The sequence below is a fragment of the Pleurodeles waltl genome, chromosome 3_1 (assembly GCF_031143425.1).
Source record: "Pleurodeles waltl isolate 20211129_DDA chromosome 3_1, aPleWal1.hap1.20221129, whole genome shotgun sequence".
Lineage (NCBI taxonomy): Eukaryota > Metazoa > Chordata > Amphibia > Caudata > Salamandridae > Pleurodeles > Pleurodeles waltl.
In genome coordinates, this window is record NC_090440.1 from 297,350,318 (window position 1) to 297,376,648 (window position 26,331).

A 26,331-nucleotide genomic window follows, 5' to 3' on the forward strand; every position below is an offset into this window, starting at 1 on the left:
CGCTGCACTGGGCCCTTCATCTCAAGCACCGCTGAACTGGGCCCTTCATCTCAAACACCGCTGAACTGGGCACCGCCGTCTCAAGCACCGCTGAACTGGGCACCGCAGTCTCAAGCACCGCTGAACTGGGCCCTTCATCTCAAGCACCGCTGAACTGGGCCCTTCATCTCAAGCACCGCTGAACTGGGCACCGCCGTCTCAAGCACCAATGCACTGGGCACCGCCGTCTCAAGCACCGCTACACTGGGCCCTTCATCTCAAGCACCGCTGAACTGGGACCTTCATCTCAAGCACCGCTGCACTGGGCCCTTCATCTCAAGCACCGCTGAACTGGGCCCTTCATCTCAAGCACCGCTGAACTGGGCCCTTCATCTCAAGCACCGCTGAACTGGGCCCTTCATCTCAAGCACCGCTGCACTAGGCCCTTCATCTCAAGCACCGCTGAACTTGTCACCGCCGTCTCAGGCACCGCTGAACTGGGCACCGCCGTCTCAAGCACCGCTGAACTGGGGCCACCGCCGTCTCAAGCACCGCTGCACTGGGCCCTTCATCTGAAGCACCGCTGAACTGGGCCCTTCATCTCAAGCACCGCTGAACTGGGCCCTTCATCTCAAGCACCGCTGAACTGGGCCCTTCATCTCAAGCACTGCTCAACTGGGCACCGCCGTCTCAAGCACCGCTGAACTGTGCACCGCCGTCTCAAGCACCGCTGCACTGGGCCCTTCATCTCAAGCACCGCTGAACTGGGCCCTTCATCTCTAGCACCGCTGAACTGTGCACCGCCGTCTCATGCACCGCTGAACTGGGCCCTTCATCTCAAGCACCGCTGAACTGGGCCCTTCATCTCAAGCACCGCTGAACTGGGCCCTTCATCTCAAGCACCGCTGCACTAGGCCCTTCATCTCAAGCACCGCTGAACTTGTCACCGCCGTCTCAGGCACCGCTGAACTGGGCACCGCCGTCTCAAGCACCGCTGAACTGGGGCCACCGCCGTCTCAAGCACCGCTGCACTGGGCCCTTCATCTGAAGAACCGCTGAACTGGGCCCTTCATCTCAAGCACCGCTGAACTGGGCCCTTCATCTCAAGCACCGCTGAACTGGGCCCTTCATCTCAAGCACTGCTCAACTGGGCACCGCCGTCTCAAGCACCGCTGAACTGTGCACCGCCGTCTCAAGCACCGCTGAACTGGGCACCGCCGTCTCAAGCACCACTGCACTGGGCACCGCCGTCTCAAGCACCGCTACACTGGGCCCTTCATCTCAAGCACCGCTGAACTGGGACCTTCATCTCAAGCACCGCTGCACTGGGCCCTTCATCTCAAGCACCGCTTAACTGGGCCCTTCATCTCAAGCACCGCTGAACTGGGCCCTTCATCTCAAGCACCGCTGAACTGGGCCCTTCATCTCAAGCACCGCTGCACTAGGCCCTTCATCTCAAGCACCGCTGAACTTGTCACCGCCGTCTCAAGCACCGCTGAACTGGGCACCGCCATCTCAAGCACCGCTGAACTGGGCACCGCCGTCTCAAGCACCGCTGCACTGGGCCCTTCATCTCAAGCACCGCTGAACTGGGCCCTTTATCTCAAGCACCGCTGAACTGGGCCCTTCATCTCAAGCACCGCTGAACTGGGCACCGCCGTCTCAAGCACCGGTGAACTGAGCACCGCCGTCTCAAGCACCGCTGAACTGGGCCCTTCATCTCAAGCACCGCTGAACTGGACCCTTCATCTCAAACACCGCTGAACTGGGCACCGCCGTCTCAAGCACCGCTGAACTGGGCACCGCCGTCTCAAGCACCGCTGCACTGGGCCCTTCATCTCAAGCACCGCTGAACTGGGCCCTTCATCTCAAGCACCGCTGAACTGGGCCCTTCATCTCAAGCACCGCTGAACTGGGCCCTTCATCTCAAGCACCGCTGAACTGGGCCCTTCATCTCAAGCACTGCTCAACTGGGCACCGCCGTCTCAAGCACCGCTGCACTGGGCCCTTCATCTCAAGCACCGCTGAACTGGGCCCTTCATCTCTAGCACCGCTGAACTGGGCACCGCCGTCTCAAGCACCGCTGAACTGGGCACGGCCGTCTCAAGCACCGCTGCACTGGGCCCTTCATCTCAAGCACCGCTGAACTGGGCCCTTCACCTCAAGCACTGCTCAACTGGGCACCGCCGTCTCAAGCACCGCTGAACTGTGCACCGCCGTCTCAAGCACCGCTGCACTGGGCCCTTCATCTCAAGCACCGCTGAACTGGGCCCTTCATCTCTAGCACGCTGAACTGGGCACCGCCGTCTCAAGCACCGCTGAACTGGGCACGGCCGTCTCAAGCACCACTGAACTGGGCACCGCCGTCTCAAGCACCGCTGCACTGGGCCCTTCATCTCAAGCACCGCTGAACTGGGCCCTTCATCTCTAGCACCGCTGAACTGGGCACCGCCGTCTCAAGCACCACTGAACTGGGCACCGCTGTCTCAAGCACCGCTGCACTGGGCCCTTCATCTCAAGCACAGCTGATCTGGGCCCTTCATCTCAAGCACCGCTGAACTGGGCACCGCCGTCTCAAGCACCGCTGAACTGGGCACCGCCGTCCCAAGCACCGCTGCATTGGGCCCTTCGTCTCAAGCACCACTGAACTGGGCCCTTCATCTCAAGCACCGCTGAACTGGGCCCTTCATCTCAAGCACCGCTGAACTGGGCCCTTCATCTCAAGCACCGCTGAACTGGGCACTGCCGTCTCAAGCACCGCTGAACTGGGCACCGCCGTCTCAAGCACCTCTGCACTGGGCCCTACATCTCAAGCACCGCTGAACTGGGCCCTTCATCTCAAGCACCGCTGAACTGGGCACCGCCGTCTCAAGCACCGCTGCACTGGGCCCTTCATCTCAAGCACCGCTGAACTGGGCCCTTCATCTCAAGCACCGCTGAACTGGGCCCTTCATCTCAAGCACTGCTGAACTGGGCCCTTCATCTCAAGCACCGCTGAACTGGGCCCTTCATCTCAAGCACCGCTGAACTGGGCACCGCCGTCTCAAGCACCGCTGAACTGGGCCCTTCATCTCAAGCACAGCTGAACTGGGCACCGCCGTCTCAAGCACCGCTGAACTGGGCACCGCCATCTCAAGCACCGCTGAACTGGGCACTGCCGTCTCAAGCACCGCTGCACTGGGCCCTTCATCTCAAGCACCGCTGAACTGGGCCCTTCATCTCAAGCACCGCTGCACTGGGCCCTTCATCTCAAGCACCGCTGAACTGGGCCCTTCATCTCAAACACCGCTGAACTGGGCACCGCCGTCTCAAGCACCGCTGAACTGGGCACCGCCGTCTCAAGCACCGCTGCACTGGGCCCTTCATCTCAAGCACCGCTGAACTGGGCCCTTTATCTCAAGCACCGCTGAACTGGGCCCGCCGTCTCAAGCACCGGTGAACTGGGCACCGCCGTCTCAAGCACCGCTGAACTGGGCCCTTCATCTCAAGCACCGCTGAACTGGACCCTTCATCTCAAACACCGCTGAACTGGGCACCGCCGTCTCAAGCACCGCTGAACTGGGCACCGCCGTCTCAAGCACCGCTGCACTGGGCCCTTCATCTCAAGCACCGCTGAACTGGGCCCTTCATCTCAAGCACCGCTGAACTGGGCCCTTCATCTCAAGCACCGCTGAACTGGGCCCATCATCTCAAGCACCGCTGAACTGGGCCCTTCATCTCAAGCACTGCTCAACTGGGCACCGCCGTCTCAAGCACCGCTGAACTGTGCACCGCCGTCTCAAGCACCGCTGCACTGGGCCCTTCATCTCAAGCACCGCTGAACTGGGCCCTTCATCTCTAGCACCGCTGAACTGGGCACCGCCGTCTCAAGCACCGCTGAACTGGGCACGGCCGTCTCAAGCACCGCTGCACTGGGCCCTTCATCTCAAGCACCGCTGAACTGGGCCCTTCACCTCAAGCACTGCTCAACTGGGCACCGCCGTCTCAAGCACCGCTGAACTGTGCACCGCCGTCTCAAGCACCGCTGCACTGGGCCCTTCATCTCAAGCACCGCTGAACTGGGCCCTTCATCTCTAGCACCGCTGAACTGGGCACCGCCGTCTCAAGCACCTCTGAACTGGGCACGGCCGTCTCAAGCACCACTGAACTGGGCACCGCCGTTTCAAGCACCGCTGCACTGGGCCCTTCATCTCAAGCACCGCTGAACTGGGCCCTTCATCTCTAGCACCGCTGAACTGGGCACCGCCGTCTCAAGCACCACTGAACTGGGCACCGCTGTCTCAAGCACCGCTGCACTGGGCCCTTCATCTCAAGCACAGCTGATCTGGGCCCTTCATCTCAAGCACCGCTGAACTGGGCACCGCCGTCTCAAGCACCGCTGAACTGGGCACCGCCGTCCCAAGCACCGCTGCATTGGGCCCTTCGTCTCAAGCACCGCTGAACTGGGCCCTTCATCTCAAGCACCGCTGAACTGGGCCCTTCATCTCAAGCACCGCTGAACTGGGCCCTTCATCTCAAGCACCGCTGAACTGGGCACTGCCGTCTCAAGCACCGCTGAACTGGGCACCGCCGTCTCAAGCACCTCTGCACTGGGCCCTACATCTCAAGCACCGCTGAACTGGGCCCTTCATCTCAAGCACCGCTGAACTGGGCACCGCCGTCTCAAGCACCGCTGCACTGGGCCCTTCATCTCAAGCACCGCTGAACTGGGCCCTTCATCTCAAGCACCGCTGAACAGGGCCCTTCATCTCAAGCACTGCTGAACTGGGCCCTTCATCTCAAGCACCGCTGAACTGGGCCCTTCATCTCAAGCACCGCTGAACTGGGCACCGCCGTCTCAAGCACCGCTGAACTGGGCCCTTCATCTCAAGCACAGCTGAACTGGGCACCACCGTCTCAAGCACCGCTGAACTGGGCACCGCCGTCTCAAGCACCGCTGAACTGGGCCCTTCATCTCAAGCACCGCTGCACTGGGCCCTTCATCTCAAGCACCGCTGAACTGGGCCCTTCACCTCAAACACCGCTAAACTGGGCACCGCTGTCTCAAGCACCGCTGAACTGGGCAACGCCGTCTCAAGCATCGCTGAACTGGGCCCTTCATCTCAAGCACCGCTGAACTGGGCCCTTCATCTCAAGCACCGCTGAACTGGGCACCGCCGTCTCAAGCACCACTGCACTGGGCACCGCCGTCTCAAGCACCGCTACACTGGGCCCTTCATCTCAAGCACCGCTGAACTGGGACCTTCATCTCAAGCACCGCTGCACTGGGCCCTTCATCTCAAGCACCGCTGAACTGGGCCCTTCATCTCAAGCACCGCTGAACTGGGCCCTTCATCTCAAGCACCGCTGCACTAGGCCCTTCATCTCAAGCACCGCTAAACTTGTCACCGCCGTCTCAAGCACCGCTGAACTGGGCCCTTCATCTCAAGCACCGCTGAACTGGGACCTTCATCTCAAGCACCGCTGCACTGGGCCCTTCATCTCAAGCACCGCTGAACTGGGCCCTTCGTCTCAAGCACCGCTGAACTGGGCCCTTCATCTCAAGCACCGCTGAACTGGGCCCTTCATCTCAAGCACCGCTGAACTGGGCCCTTCATCTCAAGCACCGCTGAACTGGGCACTGCCGTCTCAAGCACCGCTGAACTGGGCACCGCCGTCTCAAGCACCTCTGCACTGGGCCCTACATCTCAAGCACCGCTGAACTGGGCCCTTCATCTCAAGCACCGCTGAACTGGGCACCGCCGTCTCAAGCACCGCTGCACTGGGCCCTTCATCTCAAGCACCGCTGAACTGGGCCCTTCATCTCAAGCACCGCTGAACTGGGCCCTTCATCTCAAGCACTGCTGAACTGGGCCCTTCATCTCAAGCACCGCTGAACTGGGCCCTTCATCTCAAGCACCGCTGAACTGGGCACCGCCGTCTCAAGCACCGCTGAACTGGGCCCTTCATCTCAAGCACAGCTGAACTGGGCACCACCGTCTCAAGCACCGCTGAACTGGGCACCGCCGTCTCAAGCACTGCTGAACTGGGCCCTTCATCTCAAGCACCGCTGCACTGGGCCCTTCATCTCAAGCACCGCTGAACTGGGCCCTTCACCTCAAACACCGCTAAACTGGGCACCGCTGTCTCAAGCACCGCTGAACTGGGCAACGCCGTCTCAAGCATCGCTGAACTGGGCCCTTCATCTCAAGCACCGCTGAACTGGGCCCTTCATCTCAAGCACCGCTGAACTGGGCACCGCCGTCTCAAGCACCACTGCACTGGGCACCGCCGTCTCAAGCACCGCTACACTGGGCCCTTCATCTCAAGCACCGCTGAACTGGGACCTTCATCTCAAGCACCGCTGCACTGGGCCCTTCATCTCAAGCACCGCTGAACTGGGCCCTTCATCTCAAGCACCGCTGAACTGGGCCCTTCATCTCAAGCACCGCTGCACTAGGCCCTTCATCTCAAGCACCGCTAAACTTGTCACCGCCGTCTCAAGCACCGCTGAACTGGGCACCGCCGTCTGAAGCACCGCTGAACTGGGGCCACCGCCGTCTCAAGCACCGCTGCACTGGGCCCTTCATCTCAAGCACCGCTGAACTGGGCCCTTCATCTCAAGCACCGCTGAACTGGGCCCTTCATCTCAAGCACCGCTGAACTGGGCACCGCCGTCTCAAGCACCGGTGAACTGGGCACCGCCGTCTCAAGCACCGCTGAACTGGGCCCTTCATCTCAAGCACCGCTGAACTGGACCCTTCATCTCAAACACCGCTGAACTGGGCACCGCCGTCTCAAGCACCGCTGAACTGGGCACCGCCGTCTCAAGCACCGTTGCACTGGGCCCTTCATCTCAAGCACCGCTGAACTGGGCCCTTCATCTCAAGCACCGCTGAACTGGGCCCTTCATCTCAAGCACTGCTCAACTGGGCACCGCCGTCTCAAGCACCGCTGAACTGGGCACCGCCGTCTCAAGCACCGCTGCACTGGGCCCTTCATCTCAACCACCGCTGAACTGGGCCCTTCATCTCTAGCACTGCTGAACTGGGCACCGCCGTCTCAAGCACCACTGAACTGGGCACCGCTGTCTCAAGCACCGCTGCACTGGGCCCTTCATCTCAAGCACAGCTGATCTGGGCCCTTCATCTCAAGCACCGCTGAACTGGGCACCGCCGTCTCAAGCACCGCTGAACTGGGCACCACCGTCCCAAGCACCACTGCATTGGGCCCTTCGTCTCCAGCACCGCTGAACTGGGCCCTTCATCTCAAGCACCGCTGAACTGGGCCCTTCATCTCAAGCACCGCTGAACTGGGCCCTTCATCTCAAGCACCGCTGAACTGTTCACTGCCGTCTCAAGCACCGCTGAACTGGGCACCGCCGTCTCAACCACCTCTGCACTGGGCCCTACATCTCAAGCACCGCTGAACTGGGCCTTTCATCTCAAGCACCGATGAACTGGGCACCGCCATCTCAAGCACAGCTGAACTGGGCACCGCCGTTCCAAGCACCGCTGCACTGGGCCCTTCATCTCAAGCACCGCTGAACTGGGCACTTCATCTCAAGCACCGCTGCACTGGGCCCTTCATCTCAAGTACCGCTGAACTGGGCTCTTCATCTCAAGCACCGCTGACCTGGACACCGCCGTCTCAAGCATCGCTGAACTGGGCACCGCCGTCTCAAGCACCGCTGAACTGGGCTCTTCATCTCAAGCACAGCTGAACTGGGCACCGCCGTCTCAAGCACCGCTGCACTGGGCCCTTCATCTCAAGCACCGCTGAACTGGGCCCTTCATCTCAAGCACCGCTGAACTGGGCACCGCCGTCTCAAGCACCGCTGCACTGGGCCCTTCATCTCAAGCACCGCTGAACTGGGCCCTTCATCTCAAGCACCGCTGAACTGGGCCCTTCATCTCAAGCACTGCTGAACTGGGCCCTTCATCTCAAGCACCGCTGAACTGGGCCCTTCATCTCAAGCACCGCTGAACTGGGCCCTTCATCTCAAGCACCGCTGAACTGGGCCCTTCATCTCAAGCACTGCTCAACTGGGCACCGCCGTCTCAAGCACCGCTGAACTGTGCACCGCCGTCTCAAGCACCGCTGAACTGGGCCCTTCATCTCAAGCACCGCTGAACTGGGCCCTTCATCTCAAGCACCGCTGCACTGGGCCCTTCATCTCAAGTACCGCTGAACTGGGCCCTTCATCTCAAGCACTGCTCAACTGGGCACCGCCGTCTCAAGCACAGCTGAACTGGGCACCGCCGTCCCAAGCACCGCTGCACTGGGCCCTTCATCTCAAGCACCGCTGAACTGGGCCCTTCATCTCAAGCACCGCTGCACTGGGCCCTTCATCTCAAGTACCGCTGAACTGGGCTCTTCATCTCAAGCACCGCTGAACTGGGCACCGCCATCTCAAGCACAGCTGAACTGGGCACCGCCGTCCCAAGCACCGCTGCACTGGGCCCTTCATCTCAAGCACCGCTGAACTGGGCCCTTCATCTCAAGCACCGCTGCACTGGGCCCTTCATCTCAAGTACCGCTGAACTGGGCTCTTCATCTCAAGCACCGCTGACCTGGACACCGCCGTCTCAAGCACCGCTGAACTGGGCACCGCCGTCTCAAGCACCGCTGAACTGGGCTCTTCATATCAAGCACAGCTGAACTGGGCACCACCGTCTCAAGCACCGCTGCACTGGGCCCTTCATCTCAAGCACCGCTGAACTGGGCCCTTCATCTCAAGCACCGCTGAACTGGGCACCGCCGTCTCAAGCACCGCTGCACTGGGCCCTTCATCTCAAGCACCGCTGAACTGGGCCCTTCATCTCAAGCACCGCTGAACTGGGCCCTTCATCTCAAGCACTGCTGAACTGGGCCCTTCATCTCAAGCACCGCTGAACTGGGCCCTTCATCTCAAGCACCGCTGAACTGGGCACCGCCGTCTCAAGCACCGCTGAACTGGGCCCTTCATCTCAAGCACAGCTGAACTGGGCACCACCATCTCAAGCACCGCTGAACTGGGCACCGCCGTCTCAAGCACCGCTGAACTGGGCCCTTCATCTCAAGCACCGCTGAACTGGGCCCTTCATCTCAAGCACCGCTGAACTGGGCACCGCCGTCTCAAGCACCGCTGAACTGGGCACCGCCGTCTCAAGCACCGCTGCACTGGGACCTTCATCTCAAGCACCGCTGAACTGGGCCCTTCATTTCAAGCACCGCTGAACTGGGCCCTTCATCTCAAGCACCGCTGAACTGGGCCCTTCATCTCGAGCACCGCTGAACTGGGCACCGCCGTCTCAAGCACCGCTGAACTGGGCACCGCCGTCTCAAGCACCGCTGCACTGGGCCCTTCATCTCAAGCACCGCTGAACTGGGCCCTTCATCTCAAGCACCGCTGAACTGGGCACCGCCGTCTCAAGCACCGCTGCACTGGGCCCTTCATCTCAAGCTCCGCTGAACTGGGTCCTTCATCTCAAGCACTGCTGAACTGGGCAACTCATCACGAGCACCGCTGAACTGGGCACCGCCGTCTCAAGTACAGCTGCACTGGGCCCTTCATCTCAAGCACCGCTGAACTGGGCCCTTCATCTCAAGCACCGCTGCACTGGGCCCTTCATCTCAAGCACCGCTGAACTGGGCCCTTCATCTCAAGCACCGCTGCACGGGCTCTTCATCTCAAGCACCGCTGAACTGGGCACCGCCGTCTCAAGCACCGTTGCACTGGGCACTGCTGTCTCAAGCACTGCTGCACTGGGCCCTTCATCTCAAGTACCGCTGAACTGGGCCCTTCATCTCAAGCACCGCTAAACTGGGCCCTTCATCTCAAGCACCGCTGAACTGGGCACCGCCGTCTCAAGCACAGCTGAACTGGGCCCTTCATCTCAAGCACAGCTGAACTGGGCACCGCCGTCTCAAGCACCGCTGAACTGGGCACCGCCGTCTCAAGCACCGCTGAACTGGGCCCTTCATCTCAAGCACCGCTGAACTGGGCCCTTCATCTCAAGCACCGCTGAACTGGGCACCGCCGTCTCAAGCACCGCTGAACTGGGCACCGCCGTCTCAAGCACCGCTGCACTGGGCCCTTCATCTCAAGCACCGCTGAACTGGGCCCTTCATCTCAAGCACCGCTGAACTGGGCCCTTCATCTCGAGCACCGCTGAACTGCGCACCGCCGTCTCAAGCACCGCTGAACTGGGCACCGCCGTCTCAAGCACCGCTGCACTGGGCCCTTCATCTCAAGCACCGCTGAACTGGGCCCTTCATCTCAAGCACCGCTGAACTGGGCACCGCCGTCTCAAGCACCGCTGCACTGGGCCCTTCATCTCAAGCTCCGCTGAACTGGGCCCTTCATCTCAAGCACCGCTGAACTGGGCAATTCATCACGAGCACCGCTGAACTGGGCACCGCCGTCTCAAGTACAGCTGCACTGGGCCCTTCATCTCAAGCACCGCTGAAATGGGCCCTTCATCTCAAGCACCGCTGCACTGGGCCCTTCATCTCAAGCACTGCTGAACTGGGCCCTTCATCTCAAGCACCGCTAGACGGGCTCTTCATCTCAAGCACCGCTGAACTGGGCACCGCCGTCTCAAGCACCGTTGCACTGGCCACTGCTGTCTCAAGCACTGCTGCACTGGGCCCTTCATCTCAAGTACCGCTGAACTGGGCCCTTCATCTCAAGCACCGCTGAACTGGGCACCGCCGTCTCAAGCACCGCAGAACTGGGCACCGCCGTCTCAAGCACCGCTGCACTGGGCCCTTCATCTCAAGCACCGCTGAACTGGGCCCTTCATCTCAAGCACCGCTGAACTGGGCACCGCCGTCTCAAGCACCGCTGAACTGGGCCCTTCATCTCAAGCACTGCTGAACTGGGCCCTTCATCTCAAGCACCGCTGAACTGGGCCCTTCATCTCAAGCACCGCTGAACTGCGCACCGCTGTCTCAAGCACCACTGAACTGGGCACCGCCGTCCCAAGCACCCCTGCACTGGGCCCTTCATCTCAAGCACCGCTGAACTGGGCACTTCATCTCAAGCACTGCTGAACTGGGCCCTTCATCTCAAGGACCGCTGAACTGGGCCATTCATCTCAAGCACCGCTGAACTGGGCACTGCCGTCTCAAGCACCGCTGAACTGGGCATCGCCGTCTCAAGCACCTCTGCACTGGGCCCTTTATCTCAAGCACCGCTGAACTGGGCCCTTCATCTCAAGCACAGCTGAACTGGGCACCGCCGTCTCAAGCACCGCTGAACTGGGCACCGCCGTCTCAAGCACTGCTGCACTGGGCCCTTCATCTCAAGCACCGCTGAACTGGGCCCTTCATCTCAAGCACCGCTGCACTGGGCCCTTCATCTCAAGCACCGCTGAACTGGGCACTTCATCTCAAGCACCGCTGAACTGGGCACCGTCGTCTCAAGCACCGCTGAACTGGGCACCGTCGTCTCAAGCATCGCTGAACTGGGCCCTTCATCTCAAGCACCGCTGAACTGGGCCCTTCATCTCAACCACCGCTGAACTGGGCACCGCCGTCTCAAGCACCAGTGAACTGGGCACCGCCGTCTCAAGCACCGCTGCACTGGGCCCTTCATCTCAAGCACCATTGAACTGGGCCCTTCATCTCAAGCACCGCTGAACTGGGCCCTTCATCTCAAGCACCGCTGAACTGGGCCCTTCATCTCAAGCACTGCTGAACTGGGCACCTCCGTCTCAAGCACTGCTGAAGTGGGCACCGCCGTCTCAAGCACCGCTGCACTGGGCCCTTCATATCACGCACCGCTGAACTGGGTCCTTCATCTCAAGCACCGCTGAACTGGGCACCGCCGTCTCAAGCACCGCTGAACTGGGCACCGCCGTCGCAAACACCGTTGCACTGTGGCCTTCATCTCAAGCACCGCTGAACTGGGCCCTTCATCTCAAGCACCGCTGAACTGGGCCCTTCATCTCAAGCACCGCTGAACTGGGCTCTGCCGTCTCAAGCACTGCTGCACTGGGCTCCGCCGTCTCAAGTACTGCTGCACTGGGCCCTTCATCTCAAGCACCGCTGAACTGGGCCCTTCATCTCAAGCACCGCTGCACTGGGCCCTTCATCTCAAGCACCGCTGCACGGGCTCTTCATCTCAAGCACCGCTGAACTGGGCACCGCCGTCTCCAACACCGCTGCACTGGGCACTGCTGTCTCAAAGCACTGCTGCACTGGGCCCTTCATCTCAAGTACTGCTGAACTGGGCCCTTCATCTCAAGCACCGCTGAACTGGGCACCGCCGTCTCAAGCACTGCTGAACTGGGCACCGCCGTCTAAAGCACAGCTGCACTGGGCCCTTCCTCTCAAGCACCGCTGAACTGGGGCCTTCATCTCAAGCACTGCTGACTTGGGCCCTTCATCTCAAGCACCGCTGAACTGGGCCCTTCATCTCAAGCACCGCTGAACTGGGCCCTTCATCTCAAGCACCGCTAAACTGGGCACTTCATCTCAAGCACCGCTGAACTGGGCACCGCCGTCTCAAGCACCGCTGAACTGGGCCCTTCATCTCAAGCACCTCTGAACTGGGCCCTTCATCTCAAGCACCGCTGAACTGGGCCCTTCATCTCAAGCACCGCTGAACTGGGCACGCCGTCTCAAGCACCGCTGAACTGGGCCCTTCATCTCAAGCACCGCTGAACTGGGCCCTTCATCTCAAGCACCGCTGAACTGGGCCCTTCATCTCAAGCGCCGCTGAAATAGGCCCTGCCGTCTCAAGCACCGCTGAACTGGGCACCGCCGTCCCAAGCACCGCTGCACTGGGCCCTTCATCTCAAGCACCGCTGAACTTGGCCCTTCATCTCAAGCACCGCTGAACTGGGCCCTTCATCTCAAGCACCACTGAACTGGGCCCTTCATCTCAAGCACCGCAGAACTGGACACTGCCGTCTCAAGCACCGCTGAACTGGGCACCGCCGTCTCAAGCACCTCTGCTCTGGGCCCTTCACCTCAAGCACCGCTGCACTGGGCCCTTCATCTCAAGCACCGCTGAACTGGGCCCTTCATCTAAAGCACCGCTGCACTGGGCCCTTCATCTCAAGCACTGCTGAATTGGGCCCTTCATCTCAAGAACCGCTGAACTGGGCACCGACGTCTCAAGCACCGCTGAACTGGGCACCGCCGTCTCAAGCACCGCTGAACTTGGCCCTTCATCTCAAGCACCGCTGAACTGGGCCCTTCATCTCAAGCACCGCTGAACTGGGCCCTTCATCTCAAGCACCGCTGAACTGGGCCCTTCATCTCAAGCACCGCTGAACTGGGCACCGCCGTCTCAAGCACTGCTGAACTGGGCACCGCCGTGTCAAGCACCGCTGCACTGGGCCCTTCATCTCAAGCACCGCTGAACTGGGCCCTTTATCTCAAGCACTGCTGAACTGGGCACTGCCGTCTCAAGCACCGCTGAACTGGGCACCTCCGTCTCAAGCACCGCTGAACTGGGCCCTTCATCTCCCCTACCCTTTCAGATGCCCACTTACCTTCTCCATCTGGAAGGGGATGGGTCCTGGTGGTCTTGCATCACCAGCACTACCACGCCAGCAGGACTCCTTCAGGCCATATTACGGCTTGTAATAGGGCGGGTGGAGTCCTGCTGCCATGGCGGTGCTGGCAATGCACCCCCCCTGCGCACCGCTGACTTCCAGCATGACTGCTGCTGACTTTCCACCACAAGTATGGCGGACGGCTGACAGCAGTCGTAGTATGGTGGTCTTGCGGTCTACTAGCGGGTTTGGCTTTGGTGGTTAGGGAAATTGACTGCCAAAGTCAAAATGAGGGCCTTAGTGTCTTTTTCTTATCAATGGTGCGCTAAGGTTCTCCACCAAACTTTGTGTGTTCTTGAATCTTCATTCATATTTTTATTTTTGGTCCCTCATCAGTAAGAAAGATTAAAGATTTGTTCTTATGGGCAGAACGATTAAAATCTCCAGTTCTTTATCACTGAAATTGTGTTTCCCTTTCAGATGATTTTTGCCTTTAGTGGGTTCTAGTTAGCCATAAATTTAAAGGATTGATGTAGATTCAGTAACAGCTCTCCTCCTGTTTTATATTTTCCTCTTTGTTGTACTAACCAGGCCGTTATGCTCTTGCTAATTGTGGTATCATCAGTGACTGCCAGAGCAACATTCACAATATGCAAACGTGTCCAGTTTGCAATTTGTGATTTAGTATATTACTAATGTTATACACCAGCTGCGCTTTCCTAGAACAGCTGGTGTATTTCAGACCTCGTATTTTGGCAGAGTGCTTATCTTGAAGAGACAAATGCATTTCTGAACATTCTACATTATTATTGTAGTTACTTGCCTAAATGTGCTTCAGGAAATCAGCTTGAGCTCAAGTACTACAAAAAGTGACAGTGCAATTTTAAAAGAGCGTTTATGTGACTTTTCTTTCTCTAATAGCATAACTCTTGGATTTAAATCGTGTCATTCATGCCTGTGTTTTAGGTTTGAGGAATTTGCTTTTGAAGGGTTTTTCACACACACAGTGAAACCAAACCAAACTGTGCCACCCTAACTGTTTAAACCCAGAGTGGACATTTGTATTTCTTGGATTGTTTTTGTTCCTTTTAGTTTAACCCTATGCATGCAGGAAAGTTAAACGTGATATAAAATAATGCCCTTGTTTGTCTTTCTTGTGCATCATAAGTGAAACCCCAGTTCTAATTGTAGTGTGCAACAGTGAATCTCTGTGAAGCCAGTCTTAGTGTTGCAGTAGTTACTCAGGGCCATATTTATACTTTTTGACGCAAAACTGCGCTAACGCAGTTATGCGTCAAAAAAATTAGCGCCGGCTAACGCCATTCTGAAGCACCATGCAGGCGCGTATTTATTCAATGACGTTAGCCGGCGTTAGCCGCCGGCGCTGCCTGGTGTGCGTGAAAAAAAACGACGTACACCAGGCAGCGCCTGCGTAGGGGGAAAATGGAGTATGGGCTTCCAAAAATGGTGCAAGTCAGGCTGAGGCAAAAAAATCGCCTCAACCCGATTTGCGCCATTTTTGTTTCACTCCCAACCCCCATTGAAATGACTCCTGTCTTAGCAAAGACAGGAGTCATGCCCCCTTGCCCAATGGCCATGCCCAGGGGACTTCTGTCCCCTGGGCATGGTCATTGGGCATAGTGGCATGTAGGGGGGCACAAATAAGGCCCCCCTATGCCACAAAAAAAAATAAAAAAATAAAACTTACCTGAACTTACCTTAATGTCCCTGGGGTGGGTCCCTCCATCCTTGGGTGTCCTCCTGGGGTGGGCAAGGGTGGCAGGGGGTGTCCCTGGGGGCAGGGGAGGGCACCTCTGGGCTCATTCCGAGCCCACAGGTCCCTTAACGCTTGCCCTGACCCAGGCGTTAAAATCCGGCGCTAATGCGGGTTTTTTAGACCCGCCCACTCCCGGGCGTCATTTTTGCCCGGGAGTATGAATACGACGCATATGCATCTGAGTCATTTTTTAAGATGGGAACGCCTACCTTGCATATCATTAACGCAAGGAAGGTGTTCACGCAAAAAAATGACGCTAACTCCATGAACTTTGGCGCTAGACGCGTCTAACGCCAAAGTATAAATATGGAGTTAGTTTTGCGTCGAATTTGCGTTGAAAAAAACGACGCAAATTCGGCGCTAACGGAGTATAAATATGCCCCTCAGTTTGGGTTTTTGTTAATGCAGTGTTAGTAATTATGCCAACAGTTACTATTATCCAAGAAAAGTGCTGGAGCATCCCAGTTTTCTTCTACCGCTCCCATGCCCATATCGGAAAGAGAGATTCAGTTTCAAGGAAGTTGAGTGCACTAACTCTACTATCACTCTGTCAACAATGACCTGCCCCCGAAGATACAGGGTGCCTGGCTAGACCGGCAAGAAGTGGCAGTGTTTTGTCTCTTTCTCTTCCAGTCCCTCTTTCCTTCTGGGACACCTGCCGGGCATACATAGAGGACTGGAGCCTGGTAAGTACACAACATTAATGTCACTCAAATACCTTGACATGCATGCTCCCTCACCACCTAATGAACTATTTTATCCACTACACCTCTTTCCAAATCACATAATGCCCCTCTCTGGTATGCCAATTCTCCACTGAGTAAAACTGCCCTCACGGCCCTTGGAAATGACATGTTAACTACTATTTGGTTCATATCACTATGACTAACAGAATGCACTAACCCATAATTGTGAAAACCTCGAATGTGCACAAAACATCACATGTAATGCATGTACAACTAATTTACCAGCTACCCTATCTAAATTGTTCTAATGTGGAACAGTACTTGTCAATGACAACAATGCAATGGCTCACTTACAATAGCAACTAAAGCAAAACACAGCTATAGCTGAGTGATCATTCATAACGGTCACAGATATCCCAAGCCAGAAATAGATGTGTCCTGGGTTGGAAATTCAGATGGTTGAGTCAATTCACATGTACCACATCCAGGTACAGGTCAATGTCCCTTGCGTGCTCACATACTGTATTCCTACAAGGACAACATTGTGAAGCTCTAATGTGGGCCATCTAGCTAGCCTGATTTTTCACTAAGTAACAGAGGTGAACAGTCATGTCAGTAATCAGACAATATCAGATCCCATCTGCACTGCAATCTGTACCAACCTAGTCTAACAACTCTTAACATGGAGTATGGAAATCAAGTCACAAAGTTGTATATACAATTAAGATATGCTGTGTAGCAGCTGTCAATGTCATTGCATGGAATCATGTTAAAGCTCTGCCTGCATCCCACACAAATGCTGCAAAACACCAGTTTTAACCTCAACTCTGTGTCTCACTTCCTCCACAGGTAACATTGCCATTGTCACCATGTACAGGAAACCAGACACTATCACTCCCCCCAGATGAAGGCCCCAGTGAGGACAACAGCTTTGGATGTCTGGACACTAACAAACAACCTGGCCCATCTGGAATACCTGTAAGGTCAATGAGTCTCAGCCTCACCCTGCTCACATCAACTCCTACCAACCCTGTTGAATCAACATCAAAGGCTACCATTCACCCCCAAACCTATGTTCCGAGGACTGTATCATCCACTGTGTGTCCCACAGTACGGGAATCTGTGTCTAACCTTGCCACCCCTGACAATGATGGTCCTACAACCACTGGAAGTGAGCACACTGTGCCTGGGGCACAGGCACGTCAGAATAGGGTGTGTGGGAGGGATGCTGTGGGCCAAAGGATGGGCCCCCAAAGGGACACAGCTGACCAGGAAACCATCTCCCAAGTCTTGGCAGCCTACCAAAGTTTCCCAGACAGGATGGGCCAAGTCATCACCATGTTGGGGAAAAAAAACAAAGACTGCAGAGTGACCACCACCAGGAAGTCATGCAGCTGTGGCAAGCACAAAATGCCCACCTGGCTCTCATTGCAGTGGTGCTGAGGGCCATCCAAACCACCCTGATGACTTTTTCTACACAATATCTGGTCGCTTCCACTAGCAATGAAACATCAGCCCCTTCGAAATCTGCAGCTGCTAGTAGAATGGAGGGGAAGATCATGCCTCAGACACCTCCCCCTCTGTAGCTGAAGAACCCCCTCACCACAAACATGGATATCCATCCAGACATCCAGCAGACCACACTCACTGCCAGGAAGTGAGCCTCTCCTGATTAGTCCCCCTTGTGTGCCACAGATACACCCTGTTGACTATTCTGAAACCTAACTTAATTTTCCCATAGTACAAGGACACTGGACTTGTGTTACCAACTGGTATAGCAGCTACACTGATGAAATCATCCACCATGACTTCACCTATCACTTTTATGTTTGTTTATTTTGCTACCATTGCAACAGGTTTCATTTTGGTATGCACAAGAGTTCACACTTAAATACAGGTCCTTTATCATCCATGTACAATACTTATGCATGCGAACTCTGGTGTGGTTATGTCCCAATGTATCGAACAGCCATTGTAATGGACATCAAACGAGGACTCCATCAGCATGAGACTCATTACAACTGAAATGTTACAGGACAGATGTCAAAGAGGTTGAAATCCACTCCTACACAAATTAATAGGTAGTATTGCAATCAGCACATAGAGAATGGCTGAGTACCATCATGATGTATGCTGAGGTGTCATAAAATGCAAATACACAGGATACAGAAGTCAAGGTCAGTGTTATCTACCTACAAGGTAGGGGCACATTGATAGGTCCTCTGTATTACTTGGATAGGCTCATCACGTACCCATGCAACATCTTCTAAATCACATATCCCATGGAACATACAAAGATGCGAACTGAGGTACCCAGTACTGAAAACTTTCACTAACATTAGTCGCATACCTGTAGGATTGACACTCACCTATGTCATTCTACAGTGACATGCACCTTGGACTGCAAAGTAAGAATGCAATGACAGCTATGTCCACTGTAGATCACAATGTACTCCATCCACTGTGAAGCTAGAGGCTGTGATCCAACCTTTACAGTTGTGCCAGACACTTCTCCAGACACACAATACACCATTTGACATCCTTCTGTACCCAACAGGTGAAAGAAGTGCTAAAAGCCTTTTCCACCCCAGTGCTGTGGCGGCATAACAATAAAGGTTACACCCCACTTAAACAACACTATTATTTCCAGGTTTCAGTAATGTATACTTCTCATGTCTGTCAGCAATACCCATCTGCTTCTGACACACTCTTTCTTAAACCAAGGTTGCTGAGCCAAACAGGATCTAGGCAAATCTGAGTGAAAGGGAAAAAATGATGGGACATAGCACAAAACATTCCTTACGTCAGAGAAGTAATTTCCAAAAGTGTAAGTTTGCTTCTGTTGTAACAGTACATGAGACTACAGAACTCTCTGTCCTGTAAACAATACAAACTTTCAGACTACATTCACAATGCACTCATAGGCATTTGAAATCACTACACCCCCACAGATGATGCAAGAAAGGAGGTGTGATGCTAGCCATCTACATCTGGTTGTACAATTACATCACAACAAAAGGTCTACTTTACATACCTGTCTGTCAGTTGAAGCACTGATTGATGCGATTTGCCATAGGGTCTCCTGCTTCTTCTTCCTCTGGCTCTTCATCACTTGGCATATCAGCATTTCCACCCACAGGTTCAGATGCCTCCCCCTCATTTGCTATTAATGGTATCTGATGTCTCAGGGCTAGATTGTGGAGCATGCAGCAGGCAACTATTATTTGAAATAGCTTGTGGGGCGAGTAGAGGATAGATCCAAGCATATAAATCTTGCCTTCAGGAGCTCAAAAGACTGCTCAACTACATGCCTTGTCCTCCCGTGGGCCTCATTTTAGCATGATTCTGCTGGCGTGGTTGGGTACCTCACTGGTTTCAGCACCCAAGGGCGCTTTAGATATCCAGGGTCACCTGTGAACACAATGTGAGAATAACACAAACATGTCTGTGTGACATGCTACAATGTGATGGCAGGAGACATAAATAGCAAACACACATTTCAGTGGTAACTTACCAACCAGCCAGGCCTCTCTGTGTAGGATCGTGTCATTAGCAGTGGGACATTGCTGTTTCGCATGATGAAGTGATCATGCACTGAACCTTGATACTTGGCTGTGACTTGCGAGAAGTACTGGTCTGCCAGACACATCACCTGAATGTTTATTGAGTGCTAATTTTCCCTGTTCCAATACACCTGTCCATTGGAACTGAGAGGGACCAAGGCTACATGGGTACCATCAATGGCTCCAACCACATGTGAAATGTGTCCCATCTCATAAAAGTCTGGATTCACATAGGCCAAATCCGCTCGGTGGGGAATCCTGTTGTAGCTGTCCAGGTGTTTCAACAATGCACACAGTACATCCTTCAAAACCAGACTGAACATGGGCTGAGGCATCCCTGCTGTTAGCCCCTGTATTCTAAAAAGAGCCTGTGTCCAGGAAGTGTAGCACTGACAAGACTTGAATGATGGGAGGCATGCAATAGGGATTGCGAATGGTAGGCATCAAATCTGGCTCCAACTGATTACAAAGATCCATGATGGTATGATGATTCAGATGATTTGCCTGAATAACGTGTCTTGGTCTATGGTGTGCAGATCTACTGGTGGATGGTACATAGTGGTTGTCTTACTCTCCTCATGGCATGGTAACTATGTGAAAATGTAAACATAGTATGAGAAATGCAGAAAGCACACATCACATACAGCTGATTACATTCATCACACTTTACAGCTGTAGAGGGTGACTACTACATCTGCCATATACAGTACAGCACATACCAATGCATCCAATTACACCCCCCTTGGTGCACATTGCCTACTATAACAATGGGATAGAACTTTTGAAATCAACTGTCACTGTCAATGTGTGTGAGACTAATCTGTTATACATGATTCACACATATTGTTGGACTTCCTCGACATTTTCCTGACAAATAGGAACCTCTGAGTAGCTGTACATAGCTATCATCACATGTCTTCAAACAACACAGCATTCATAGCACAGATGCACAGAGTGTCACCCAAACATAACAGCAGTACTTACAGATGTACAGCAAAATAGAGGTTAAGTTAATGAGGCAAATTAGGAAACACTTCCATACATGAAATGTGCTCAAAATGGCAGGCACCTGACCTATTGTACTGGACAGGGGAAAGTGACCTAAGTCTGCAGGCGGAAGTCGTCATGGCGGTATGCAATCACTTGCCATTGGAAGACATTGCTTCTTTGGTGGACTTGGGCCAATGGTGATGTCTGCTGGCGGTGGTGGTCATGTACATGGCAGCCCTGGCCACCATTGTCTGCTGTATTGCTCACTTGACTCCTGACACTGATGTCAGCTAGACTTCCATGACCTGAACTGCTGCGTACTGTCTCTGGGAGCTATCATGCCACGTCCTGCAGGTGATAGGGCCCCTGCCTTCACCCCTGAAGAGCTGGAGAAGCTACTGCAGGAGGTCTTACCCATGTATGGACATCGATACGGTGCTCCAGAGGACTAGGTGAGGTGTGGTGTGATAGGTGTGGTGTTTAACAGTGTACTGTTAATGTAAACTTGTGAAGGTGTTAATGCATGCATATGGTATATTGTGAATGAGTGTGAGCTGAGAGGATAGATGTGTGCCAACTTGCTGTGACAGATGTGTACTTTCCACTCCTATTGGTATGATGCATGTGGACATGACTTTCTCCTTTTGTCCGTCATCCATGCAGGTCAACCTCCATCAGAAGAAGGGGTTTTGACGTGCCATCGGCAAGCAAGTGCGGACCCTGGGGGTCCACAGCCAGTGGAGCACCCACTATAGGAATCAGTGGGAGAATCTGAGACGCTGAGCCCAGTAGACCACTGAGACCCAGCTGGGGATGTTCTCCCAAGGAGCGGAGGGGTGCCTGTTGGACCCTGACCTCCCTAATGGCCTGCATTTTCATGGTGGTCTACCCTGATGTGGATGGGTGTTTGAGGGTAGCACAGTGGCCACAAGGAGGTAAGTACTGAAATAACCCATGTTATTTCCTCTGATAGTTGGGTATATGCTCTCTCAGTATTGCAGCTGTGACAATGTTGTCGGTTCTACAGGTAAGCTGACTACTGGGATTGTGCATGGAAACATGTTGATCACCTGTGTCCAGCAAAATGTATGACTGCATGTGGAGATGCACATGTGACTGAGCCACATGTGACTGATTCCACCCAGCCATATATGTCTGTAAGCTGCTGTCATCCTGCCTACCTAGTGTCCACAGACCCAATCATCCAAATGGTATGCTATATAGTTCTAAAGTGTCAGACTACTCCTGTTTCAAAGGATCCGCTCTATGTGCAACGTTGAGTCTGACATATTAGTTACAGGGCCTAGTTATCCTGTGTCCTGAAACAGCTGTAGACTTCATGTGAGGCTGACATACAAATCAGCCTATTGTTATGGCCAATATAGTACTGTCTCTATGGTGTTTGAGGAGGTGTACCCATTGTCATGCCATATTCATACAATGGGGTATGTGAACTTCGAAAAGGATGGGCATCCCACAATGGGGGACTCATGTTGTCAGTGGTAAGTGTGCAATGTATCTGCTGGTGTGTATATGACTGTGTGTGAGTGTGCATGTCATTGCGAGGTGATATGTGTATGTCGGCCTCGCCACCCGTTCCCGATTTGTATATTGTGTCTGCATAGGTCCTTTGCCATTTTACAACAGTGACAAGTAAATATGTGTACTCACGGTTGCTGTTGTCCTCGTCGCCACTGGTTCCAAAGTCGTTGGGCAAGCAGGAGCAGCGGGAAGATGTCTAGTTTTGGTTCCATAGCAGCTCAGGAGTGGTATGGCTTCCTGAAGGTGTCTCCTTTCATACAGTTGGTTTCTGCCTTGGTTTCTGTGGTTGTGCGACCGTGGCGGAAACCTTGGTGGTGTGCAGCCTTGTAATCTGTCTCCGGCAACCCTCAGGTGGGTACCATCATCCGTGGTGTCCTGCCTACACTGGCGTAGCTGGCAGTGGTTTGGCTGCATTCTGTTGGGAATACTGCCATTGTCATAATTTGGCGGTCTTTTCTGAGAGCCTGTTGGCGGTACGACTGCCAACACAAACACAGTAGTCCTAAGACTGCCAAACTTGTAATGAGGCCCAATATATGGTATGAAAGCCAGTGCATAACCTGCATGTGTGTATGGGTGATACATACTATACACCCATAAGCTTTTTATTTGTCTCTTGTATATTTGTGTATATTATTATATGGTACTATGTATAAATGTTTCATTGTATGTGCGACACAGATTTTTTTTTCTGTTCTTGCTATGTAAAGGTAGATAATGTAATATATGGTCAGTTGTGGACTGTAATATTAGATGTATTATATTTTATAAATTTGGATAGCAGCCCTGATGAAGTTCACAGAAAGTGAACAAAACAAGTTGACTGTGTTCTATGTACCATTAGCAAAAAGAATAAGAATTAATAAAGGATATATGAATGTATATTTTTGGACTTGGAGTTGAAATTAAAAGCAGTTGCACTACATTGGTGCACCTTCAATCACAAGGATTGTGAATTCTGGTAGTATATTATATTATATTGGTAGGCTACAGACTGGTCGCCCAGGAACAGAAAACTAGCTTATTCATTGTCCATGATGCAAATTGCAACATCTTTGACCTGTAGCCTGGTAATTTACAGTTAAAACAGTTTTACGAATATTTTGGCAAGAAAGGTGATGGCTGTGAATGCTCTGAAGTTACTGGGATCTATGGGCCTAATTTATATGTTGGTATAAAGGGTATGCCATGACAACAGTGAGGGAGTACCTTTCCACTAACATAATAGTCTGCCTATCCGATTTAAATGTGGTGGACCATTAGTGTGACAATGGCAGAGACTACTCCATCTCCACCGTGTTTACATCCCTCCAATGACCAAATGGAGTAAAAGCTGTTGGAGGTGGTATGGGGTCTTTGTGCTGTGTTTATTATGCCAACAGACAATTTGCTGCCTGCACTGGTCATGGGGGCCTAAGAGGGCTTGGAAGAGAGGGCAGTGGGGGCAAAGCAAAATGGCAATCACCATGGAGAGTGTGTTGATGTGTGTCCCACAGTGAAATGAAGTACATTGTCCGAAGTTCACCTGCATATCTGGCCACCTGTTGGAAATGACCTCTCTGAAGGGTCACCCCAAAAACCTTTTGCCTTCCTCCTCTTTTTATGACCTCATTTTTTCTGGTTTTAAGGATTCTGAATACTTTAACACTGCTAACCAGTGCTAAAGTGCTTGTGTTCTCTCCCTTAAACATGGTAACATTGGTTCACACCCAATTGGCAAATTTGATTTACTTGTAACTCCCTAGTAAGGTGCACTACATGTGCCCAGGGCCGGTAAATTAAATGCTACTAGTGGGCCCACAACACTGATTGCGCCAACCACATAAGTAGCCCTTAACCATGTCTCAGGCCTGCCATTGCAAGGCCTGTGTGTACAGTTTCACTGCCACTTCAACTTTGCGTTTAAAAGTAATTGCCAAGCCCTAAACTCTGCTTTTTCCACATATAAGTCATCCCTAAGGTAGGCCCTAGGTAACCCACAGGGCAGGGTGCCATGTAGGTAAGAGGCAGGACAAGTACATGTGTGTTTTATATGTCCTGGTGGTGGAAAATACCTAAATTGGTTTTCCACTACTGTACGGCCTGCTCCTTTCATAGGATAGCATTAGGACTACCCTCATATACTGTTGGAGTGATAGATTCTGATCAGAAAGGGGTTAACAGGTCATATCTAGTATGGCCAGAATGGTGGATGAAAATCCTACTTAGTGGTGAGGTTGAATGTTATATTACTAATTTAGAAATGCTACTTTTAGAAAGTGAGCATTTCTCTGCACTTAAATTCATCTGTACCCTACAGCCTGTCTCCAATCTATGTCTGGGCTGGTTGACAGATTGCTTGTGCATTTCACCCAGACAACCACAAACACAGGACACTCATCTGCATATTGGATGGGTCTTCCTCGGCTGGAAGGGTGGAGGGCCTGACACTTACATTTCAAAGGATAGTGGTCTGCCCTCACACAAAGGACTGCCAAACCCCCTTCTGGGACCCTGGCAGACAGCCTGTACTGAAAGGGGAACTTGTGCACTTCAAAACTTCAAAACCACTCTTAGAAGTCCCCCCACTTCAAAGGCATTTTTGGGTATATAAACTGGGTCTCTGACCCCACCAACTCAGACCCTTCTGGACCTGAACCTACAACCTGTCAAGATGAACTGCTTGGCTGCCCAAAGGACTCATCTGGACTGCTTTGCTGAGAAGGACTGCTGCCCTTCTGTTGCCCAGCTGCCCTGCTGCCCTCTGACTTTGCTGAGAAGTGCTTTCCGAGGACTTGGATTGAGCTTGCCTCCTGTTTTCTGAAGTCCCAGGGCCAAAAAGACTTAGGGCCTCATTACGACCCTGGCAGCCAGCGGTAAGCTGGCGGTAACACCGCCAACAGGCTGGCGGTGTCCCGCCAGCTATTTTGACCGTGGCGCAATAGCCACGGCCATTCCACAGCCCCTCCACTATACCGCCAGGCTTCCACCTGGCAGACATAATCCCCAGGGCAGCGGTACAAGCACTGCTACCCTGGGGATTATGAGGCCCCAACCGCCAGCTTGGCCACGGTGGTAAACACCGCCATGGAAAGGCTGGCGGTAAGGGGGACATAGGGTACCCCTGGGGGCCCCTGCACTGGCCGTGCACTTGGCATGGGCAGTGCAAGGGCCCCCAGGCATAGCCCTGTCGCGCATTTCACTGCCCGAATTTTGGGCAATGAAATACTCGACTGGTGCTACTGCACCCGCTGCACATCAGCATTGCCGCCGGCTCTATTACGAGCTGGCAACAATGTTGATGTGACTTTTCCGCTGGGCCAGTGGACTGTAAACCGTCCGCTGGCCCTGCGGAAAAGTCAAAATAGGGAGCCAGAAATACCGCCAACACTGGTGGTCTTCTAAGAAGACCGCCAAGGTTGTAATGAGGGCCTTAATCTCTTCAGGAAACTCCTTGTGTGCTGAAATTCAATGCACAGCATGCCAGCAATGATGCACAGCCTTTTTGCAACTGGGAAATTGCCACACAGCTGAGCCAGAATGATGCAGCCCAACTTCCCCGAGGGAAGATTGGATGCAGTACCTGCATTGCAACCGGAAATTCGATGCACAATCCTACTGGATTGATGTACCACAGAACCGGAACGACGCAGCCGATTTCCTGAGTAGAAAATTGACGCAGCACCTGCTGTGCAACAGAAAATGTGACACATTGCCACACCAGATCGACGCAATGCCTGTGACGTCTTCCTTCACACCCAGTATTTCTCTGCATCATCCCTGGGCACCAAAAAGATCCCTGCATTGCAGTGAGGAACCAAGGATGCACATAATAAAATGATGCAAAGACCCTTGCAGCATGGAAAGAAATGACACATCGTCTGTGCTGCATCGGAAAACCTGACTCACACGCTATTTTTCCGTGCATCTCCTCTTCTGCAGACCGTGCGTGGTATTTTAACACAAACCAGGTACATTGTGTAATCAAGAGATAACTGTTGATTTTTAAGATTTAAGACTCTTTTTAAACATGCAAAAGTGATATCTCAACTTGGGCTTATTGGATCTTTATTGTTTTTACCTTAATTCAACCAGACAAATATCCTGTATTTTTCTAAACCTGCGTGGTGTATTTTTGTGGTGTTTTCTCTGTTACTCTATGATTTATTGCAGAAAATACTTTACACATTGCCTTCTAAGTTAAGCCTGACTGCTCAGTGCCAAGCTTCCCGGTGGTGGGCACAGGATAATTTGGATTGTGTTGTGACTTACCCTGACTAGGATTGTGGTCCATAATTGGACAAAGGTGTATACCTACTAGAGACCCCATAGCTAACACCACCAAT